Here is an 8,863-nt window from a genome sequence, read left to right as displayed (position 1 = left end):
TGTAAAAGTGAAGTCTAAGCTTTTAGTAGAGATCTGTGGATGTTGGAGATGCAAAGACCTTGAGAAATCTGTAGATGAAGACTACAGGTATAAAGCGGATCTGGACCAAGAGAGAATGTCTATCTGTGCTGCATGTAGCACCAACAGAGGAATGGGTATGGAAGCTCAGTTGATGTTGTTAAGAACCCCAGAGGCTGAACACGGAACTGAAAATTTTAGTGTTTGCCCTGCTGTGTTTTGGTCTTGCTTTAGCCAAATCTTCCCTTGTGTGATCTATTCCTCCATTTGAGTAAGAAGATATACACTGTGTGCCATAGTAGTTCAGAAGTTGGAACTTGTTTTTTGAGTAGAGGCTTACAGTGAAGAGATTGTCTTGAGTCTCAAAAGAGACTTTGGGCTTTGAACAAGTGTTAAAATTTAAGACTGTGAGAACTTTTGATGTCCTAATGAGTGCATTTTGCATTATGTATGAGATCTCCATGAGCCTAAGAAGGATGATGGGTAGAACATTATGGTTTGTGATGTTTGAGTGTCAAGTTGAAAAGGAATTGACTCATGAATTTCAGTTGTGGACTTGAAAGGATTAATAAACACCTGGACATTAATAATGCCCACCCTTTGGCATATCTGTGAAGTGTTTCCGACATGGCTTAATTGATGAAGGAAAGCTCACCTGAACGTGGATTGGTACCATCTGTAGTGATTTGAATCAGAAATGTTCCCAGTAGGCTCAGGTATTTGAATACTTGGTGCCTACTTGATGGCACTATGTGGGGGAGGCTATAGAACCTTCAGGAAGTGCAGCCTTGCTGAAGGAATATGTCACTGGGAATGGACCTTGAGAGTTCATAGCTTCATTGCACTTCCAGTTATCTCTCTATTTCATGCTTGTGATTGAAGATGTGACTTATCAGCTTCCTGCTCCAGGCTCCTGCTCCATGCCTCCCCCATCATTATAGGCTCTCCCTCTGAAACTGTAAGCCCAAACCAACTCTATAAGTTGCCTTGGTTGCGGTGTTAGACCACAGCAACAGAAAAGTAAGTATTATGCCACCCGGTGTGCTGGAATTCTGGACTGAATACACAGAGCGAAGGGGGCCGGGAGGATGGCCTTGTAAAGCGCTTGCCACATAAGCCCTAATACCTGCATCTGGACGTCCAGCATCCATGAGAAGCTGAGCATGATGTTGTGCACCTGTCACCCCACTACTGAAGAGCAGATAGGGGGATCCTGGCAGCTTGCTAGCCATCCAGTCTAGCCAAATCAGAGATGTCCAGTTACATAAGAGACCCGTGTTTCAAAAAATAAGGAGGAGAGCAATAGAGGAAGACACAGACATCAACCTCTGGCCACCACACACACATGTACATTCCTGCATACATTTACACATACATGCATACACTAGACCCACACAGAAAAGGAGGGAAGAATAAATTAAACACTATCATATCTTTTCTCTGCTTTCTGGTGGCACCATACAAGCACTCCATCTTCTTCTCTTCCTTGACATGACTGTATTTATCTGAACCATGAGCAAAATAAGTCTTTTCCCTTTGTACTGGCTGGTTTTGTGTGTCAACTTGACACAAGCTATAGTCATCAGAGAGGAAGGAGCCTCAGCTGAAGAAATGCCTCCCTGAGATCCATCTGTGAGGCATTTTCTCAACTAGTAATCAATGGGCTGGCCCTGGGTTCTATAAGAGGGCAGGTTGAGCAATTCATGAGAAGCAAGCCGGTAAGCTGCACCCCTCCGTGGCCTCTGCATCAGCTCCTGGCTCCAGGTTCCTGCTCTGTTGAAGTCCCTGTCCTGACTTCCTTCAGCGATGAACATCAATATAGAAGTATAAGCCAAATAAACCCTCCTTTCTTCTCCAACTTGCTTACAGTCATGGTATTTCACAACAGCAATAGAATCCCTAACTAAGACACCCTCTGAGGTTGTTTTTGCTCAGGAATTTGTTCACAGTAATGAGAGAAGTAAGGAATACATTTCGAGAGCTTTTAGACACCTCAGCCACTCCTCCTCTGCCTGAGTACTCTCCTCAGTCCATCTCAGTGACAGTGGTCCACAGGCCATGCTAACCCTCCAAGGAGCACTTAGGCTGTACCTGTACTGGGGACAAAACCCAACTCTGTAGGAAATGTACTCTATAGTTAGTCCTGAGCCACATAGGCTGCGGGTCTTGGGATGATCCATGAATAAGGGAAGCAAGTGTCCTAAATTTACAGTGTTCTTTGCATGCTGTCGTGCTAGTCAAGTGAGGTCCCCATATCCCAGCCCTGGGGAAAAGGGGACATCTTTTCACTTTTCTGGTGCATCCCCTTCTTCTGCCCTCACCCAGCTGAGTACCAACCTTTGTCTTCTCTTCCATGGTTTTAAACTTTTTGTATTTATAGGAGAGCCTTGTCCTTCTGCTGGGCCCCACTTGGACGTGCCCGAGTTAAAAGACCACTCACTCACTGGAGGAGGTTCAGACACCCAGATCTGACAGGGGAGGGGCCTGGGTCCTGCTAAGCTCTTCCCTCTTCCCAGGCACCTGCTTTTGAGCCCCTTGCAGGCTGGCATGTCTGGATTCAGGCTGGGAACCATTCTTATCTTTCCCTCTTGCCCTTATGCTGTTGCTTCACTCTCTTCCAAACGGTGCGGTAAAAGCTCCAAAGACATTTCAGTCCAATTTTCCCCTCCTGGTGTGGGGCGGCCACGGTGACATTAAGACCTGGTACCTGCTCTTCAGAGTCAACAAAGAACCGTAAGCGGGAGGCAATGGGCACTATTGGCAGGAACTGAGCCTGTCCCCTGTCCTCCCACAGTCCCCAAGCTCCTTGTCAGGGCCCACATTGAAAGGAATCTTCTAGGCAGTCTCTACTTCTCTAGTTGTTTGGATCTTCCACTTTGCCTGGGCAAACCCCAGTGTGCCCCTAGCCTGGGCTTCCTCGTCTGTACTGTGGACATTAATACTTCCTCAAAGATAGAGGAGGACAAGCCAAGGAGAAGCAGTCATTGGGAACTTGCTGCTTGCCCCTGCTCTGCATGGGCTCTTCACCATCCTTGGCTACCTTCTGAGCCAGGATCACTGAGGCACCCCCCACTCCCCATCCCCGCTGCCCCCTCCCCCCCCCTGCAAGCAGAGCCATGAGCATTTAAACAATTGGTCATTGCACCTCATAAGAGAGTCACAGGCAGGCATCTGAGCCTGGATAGCTTGATCCCACATACTCCCTGTGCCATGCTCTCTCAGAGACCACAAGCCTCCTGATTCCAAGCATGAGACATTTGGGGACCAGGGAAGGAGCCAGCTTCTGGTCAGTTTGCCCCGGATTCTAGGTTAGAGCCCAGGATGACCCACGACAGAAAGATCTAGCCTCACAGTTATTAAGTGAAGAAGTTTCAAGGAACTGTTCACAACACACACACAGACTCTGCCTTGTCAGGCTGAAGGGAACACAGACTGAGAAGAGGAGCCTCTTCGTCACGGTCCTGGGTGCTCTCTCTTGGCTTCCCTCTTCTTTGTGTCCTTTCTTTTCCCTCCCCACTCCTTTTCCTCCCCTCCACCCACCTCTCACCAGCCCAGCTTTGGGCTTTCTCTTCTTCCTTCTTTATTTGCTTTCCCCAAGTCTCTGCCCTTCCTCTACTGGATCATCTTTGCAGCAGGTGAAAGGTGGACAGGCCACTCACTATCAGCTACCTGCAGAGGTATACTCCAAGGTGGCAGGCCAGTCTCTATCCTGAGCATCCTCAAAAGTGCCCCTATTTTCCACAAAGGCATATGCTCCCCCAATCCCTTCCTCTCCCAAGTCTCCTCATGACTTTCTCCCTTCCTCCTGGAAGCACCATTTCAGACATCCTGCAAGCATTCCTTGCAGACATCCCTACAAGACCTGTTTGGGGCCAGATATGATTCAGTCTTGTGCTCGAGGTCCAGAGATGAAAGGACATGGCTAAACGTTAGTCAACAAAGGAGGAGCCTATCACAGTGGCTCTTTCCTTTCAGTGTAGAAAAGGTAGGTAGGCAAGGGCTTTGGTTGAGGCCTGTGAGGCCTGAGGTGTCAGAGGAGGTTCCCTTGATATCCTGGGAAACCTGACCTGACCTGTCTCTCACCTAGAGTGACTTCCACGTCTGTTGCTGAGGCCTGAAGAGAGAGCAAGGCTTCTTGACATGAAATATCTATCCTGCCTCAGGCAGCATGGTGATCATAGGTACACTGGATCTCCAGTGAAGAGGTACAGAGACAGCCTCCCCAGATCTCTGACTGAACAGAGAGAAAATTCAAGGCCTTCCCTCCCCAACCAGGAGGCCCTATCCAGTCTTTTCTCTCCCACAGAAAATTCTACTCTACACCAACAGGACCTAGATAGGACCATCTTCTTACACCCCTAGATTCAATGTCTAGACACTCACTTAGCTCTAGAGTAAGTGGCCTTACACTGAGAGGCAAAGCAACAGCCTTAGAGGATCAGAGACAAGAATGTCTGTCCTCTACTGTCCCCACCTGGCCCATGGCTGCTCCTCTTACAAAGTTCTGGGATGGACTTGTAGGTGAGGGCAGGAGCCAGGACCTCTACCTGGTAGGTGGAAGGGCAGGAAATGGTAAAAGAAAGGAGTTGGGAAGGCCTCTGGGCAGACCAAAGAGCTATAAAGACCCTAATGAGGTCATGTGCCTATTAGAGTCTTCCAGCAGCTCAGAAGTGGCATTGCTCTGATGTTTGGGGTCCACTTCAGGACCTAGAAAGAGGTCCTCTCATTTGTCATCTGACACTCAGAGAACACCCCTGCTCCTCAGCATCAGGAAGGCCGCTCATGCAAAGCAGTGAGCTCTGCACTTTTTATTCTATGGATGTAGAAACTGGGACATGGAGAGGTTCCACTTTGCTTATATAAGGTCACACAGCCCATAAGTGGCCAAATCCAAAAGCATCTAATGCTGACCAAGTTCCACAGGATGGACCCGGTAATATGGATGTTTGAGACTGGTGGTGGTCCCGGGATGGGCATTACTGTCCTTGATGGATGCTGTCTCCTTTCTCAAGAAGCCAAAACAGAGATGGTTCCACTAGAGAAGCCAACCCATGGTGCCAAGCAGGTCCAGCAAGACTCTCTCCCCTTCCTCATCTCCCCCACACTGCCTGCTCCATTCTATCCCACCTGCAGAGGAGGGATCAGGAGCTGGTCATGAGGATGGAAGGTGATGAAGGGTCAGGGTGTACCAAGGAGGACAGAAAAGCCCAGGGCCTTCTTTCTGCTGCAACATCTAGATTTAAGTCAGGCAAGGGGAATGGGTGTTAGGATCTCAGTAACATCTTCCTGTGGCCTGGAGGTAAGCAGAAAAGACATAAGCCAGAGTGGGTTTTCATCTAGTGCAATAGGCAAGTGCTCCTCCAAAAGAATAGGGCAAAGGGCTTTGAAACCCAAAATAAAGTGTGGTCAGTAGACCCTAGCCTGCTAGCTGTGGTACCTGCCCCAGTAAATGTAAACTAAAATGATTGTCATTCCTAGGTCCTCTGGGTCCTACCCGCCCCTGACAAGACAAGATGCTCCACATGTGCCCTCAGCAGCATGTGTGCTCTCAGGTCACCCTTTTGTTTCTCTGTATGGGAAGTCCAGTTGCAGTCCTGTCAAGAAGCCATGAGCCCATCCAGGCCCACTTTACCCATGTATAACAGGAAGGGATAGGAGGAGTGAGGTCTTTCCAAAAGGCTGTCCCATAGGACCCGTGCAGAGATACAACCAGGCCCCCTCATTTGCAATCTTACAAGCTCTAAGTGGATCAAACCAGGGGACAGAAACCAGGGCAATGATGAAGAAAACAGCAGAAATCAGGAAGTTCACAGCATCCAGCTTGCTGTCTACTTCTTGGCAGCCAGACACTGGGACAGTACTAGGCCCCATGGCCCCATGACCACAGTCCTTTCCCCAGAATGACAGCTCTCCACAGACAGCCTCACTATCCCCTGGCACCCCTTAGCCCTCATGCCAGCTGCCATTTATCAGTGGGTTTGCTGTCACCAGAGCACAAATGTGCTTCTCTGCCAAAGTAGCATTATTAAGCAAAAGTTGAAAATTGAACTGGAAGATAAAATTATATACATACATACATACATACATACATACATACATACATACATGTGTGTGTGTGTGTGTGTGTGTGTGTGTGTGTGTGTGTGTGTGTGTAATGCAGACTCTGTCCTTGCAAAACAAAGGGCACTGGCATGTCTGGCCTGAAACACCTGTTCCTGCATTCCTTTTTGATCTCCTAGCCTTGGGTTTCTAGGGCTTAAATTCCTACAGTCCAGGCACCTAGAAGGCTTCCTGCCCTGCCTGATGCTCCCTCATGACCCAGGAGGACAGATGGGTCTGCATAGTTTTCCAGCTGGGGATGTTTCTTTGAGCTCTCTCCCTTTCCTAGTCTAACTGCAAGAAGCCTGCGCTTCACCTTTAAAGGAATCTTACTTGTAAGGTGCTGCAGCCAGCATGGAGTCAGGCCAGGCAGGGGAGATGTGGGGTGCTGAGGGGCCTTCATGGGGAAAATCTTAGTCTTGGCCCTCTGGAGACCCCCACATAGAAAAGAAGCCAGGAGTGGAACAAATTCTATCCCCTCAGCCCTCTCCCTTCTTCCCTTTGCTGGAGTTGCCATGGCAACCGGAGTTCACCCTAGATGCCAAAAAACACTACAAAAACAACAATAAAGACATCACCCTTGGTTCAGAGGGAAAGGGCAGAAGACCAGGCTAGGGCCCAAAACAAAGACTACCCCTACCTCCCACAGTCCTCCGCAGAAAAAGACAACGCTGGGGATGTGGGCATCCATGCTAGGCCAAGGCAGAGAGTGGAGGTTTGCTGATGTTCAAGGGACTTCACTTTCCTCCCTGGGACTGCTCTCTTTTCCCTCATATCCACAGCACCCTGCAGCTTCCTGTGTGTCCACCCAGGGTCTCCTTTCAGGGACAACGGACAGAGCATGGTGAGAAGGGAAGCTGGGGACCCAGAGGAGGAGCCTTAGCTCTGAAATGTAGGCTCAGAAAGAGTCTTCCAAGTCCACCAGACCTATGCTGTGTGGATGCAGAAAAGGCATTTCCAGCTCCATCTCTAGAGCCCTCAATAAAGGCTGCACCCATAGAAAAGGCATGATCTCATCCACACTAAGGTAAAAGTGACTGATAAGTGTCAAGTGGCCTGAGGAAAAGGCCTTTGAGATGAGACGTCAAGTCCCACAGAGCCAGGCAGTGTAGTGGTGATCCTCTTGCACCCCTCTGAAAGGAAGACCGGATGGAGCAGAAGTTCACTCCCTGACCCACCCTGGACAGTGCCCCCCGTATGGGCTGGTACCGGCTTCCTCAGCACTTCAGCCTCAGGACAGCTCCTCACCACATCTTGCTTTTGGCCCATGGCATGGTTGGTCCAGTAGCATATGGGATACTGAAGGGTTGAGTGTCAATGAAAAATGGGAGACAAGAGATGCTAAGGGGGGTGGGGACTGGCATGGGGGACAGGAGGCCAATTAAGCCTCTTCTTACCCACAACTGAAACAGCAGGTTCTCTCCCTCCGGTAGCCTCTGTCTTCTCCTTCTCAACAACCTAGGACTTGGGGAAAGCAGATGAAAGGCATGGTATGTGTGCTGTTCCCAAGACTGAGCTGATGGGCCATGACAGCTCACCTTCAACTCTGCCCCTAGGCCTTTGAGTCTAAGAACAGCAATGAAGAAAACCTAGAGACAGGAAAGAGAGGTGAATGGGAGAGTGCATAAGTGGTGAGCAGAAAAGACAGACCCGTTCCTGAGCCCAGTGGAAGTCTGAGAGCCAACCAAACAGAAGGACTGCCTTTGCCCAAAGATCCCAGAATCCTGCACCCCAAGTGAGCAGGAAGCCAGCCAAGTAGAAGCAAGTCATTGTGCCCTGGGTGGTAAACACTCTAGTTGCTCATTGACCAATGGGGAAGCTTCTATGCACTAAGAGTTGGGATGCGGGCCTCTTCAAGAAGCTCTGGAGAGTCACAGAGTCAGAAAGTGTGATAGGAACCTCTCGGAGCACTGGAGGTGGCCGAACATAATCGGCTTCCAGCGAAGTAGATAACAGAGCCAAAAGCAACATGAGGGCTTCCTAGGACCAAAACTGGGCAGCCGCTTGCAGACAGCAAGAGCCAGAGGAGAGAGAGCCCGGAGAGTGGGAACAGACTGGAGCATAAGAAACTAGGGAAAAGATGCCTGCCTCCATGTATTCATAGGCATACAGTAGTCTGTGTGCATGTGTGGTTGGAGGAGGCAGAGAAATAGAGCAGGGTCGAGCATAATCGGTTTGACCTCCTCAACGCTGTGAGCAGCCAGCACAGAGGGCATACTGCAAGAGGTCAGTGAGAGGCAGAAAGCCCAACAGGGAGGCCATGGCTGCAAGAGCAGAGAGATGATCCCACTGTTAGCACCCGATTCAGTCAACTCAGCAGATCTTTCCTAAGCAGTTACTCAGAGATCGTGGGCAACACTTGTTGTAAAGTGTGGGGGGGCCAGGCAAAGTTCTCAGCAATCTTTGCTTAACCTGCACAATAATCCAATGAATTAGTGTCGTTTCACACATACTTTGTAGACAAGAAAACCAGAGCAGGGGTCACAAGGGGTTCTTGCACCACACCCAGTCTTCCACTCCAGAGTCTTGGCCCTGTGCCCTTCTGTGCTCCTGCCAATGTCCACCCAGTGGGCAATGTGTCAGGTAGGGGTAAAAGCACGGTCACTACAGACCTAGCCAGCCAGGCTGACATCTAGCCCTGCAGTGGGGCAGTGAGTTGGGGGTGTCTGTGAGGCAGTCAGAGTTTAGCAATGCTATGGAGGAGCAGAGGGGGTAAAAGCAGGATGTCGTTGAAAAGAGCTGGAAG

This window comes from Onychomys torridus, chromosome 3 (assembly GCF_903995425.1).
Source record: "Onychomys torridus chromosome 3, mOncTor1.1, whole genome shotgun sequence".
In the NCBI taxonomy this organism is placed as follows: domain Eukaryota; kingdom Metazoa; phylum Chordata; class Mammalia; order Rodentia; family Cricetidae; genus Onychomys; species Onychomys torridus.
Note: the sequence above shows the minus strand (reverse complement) of the source record.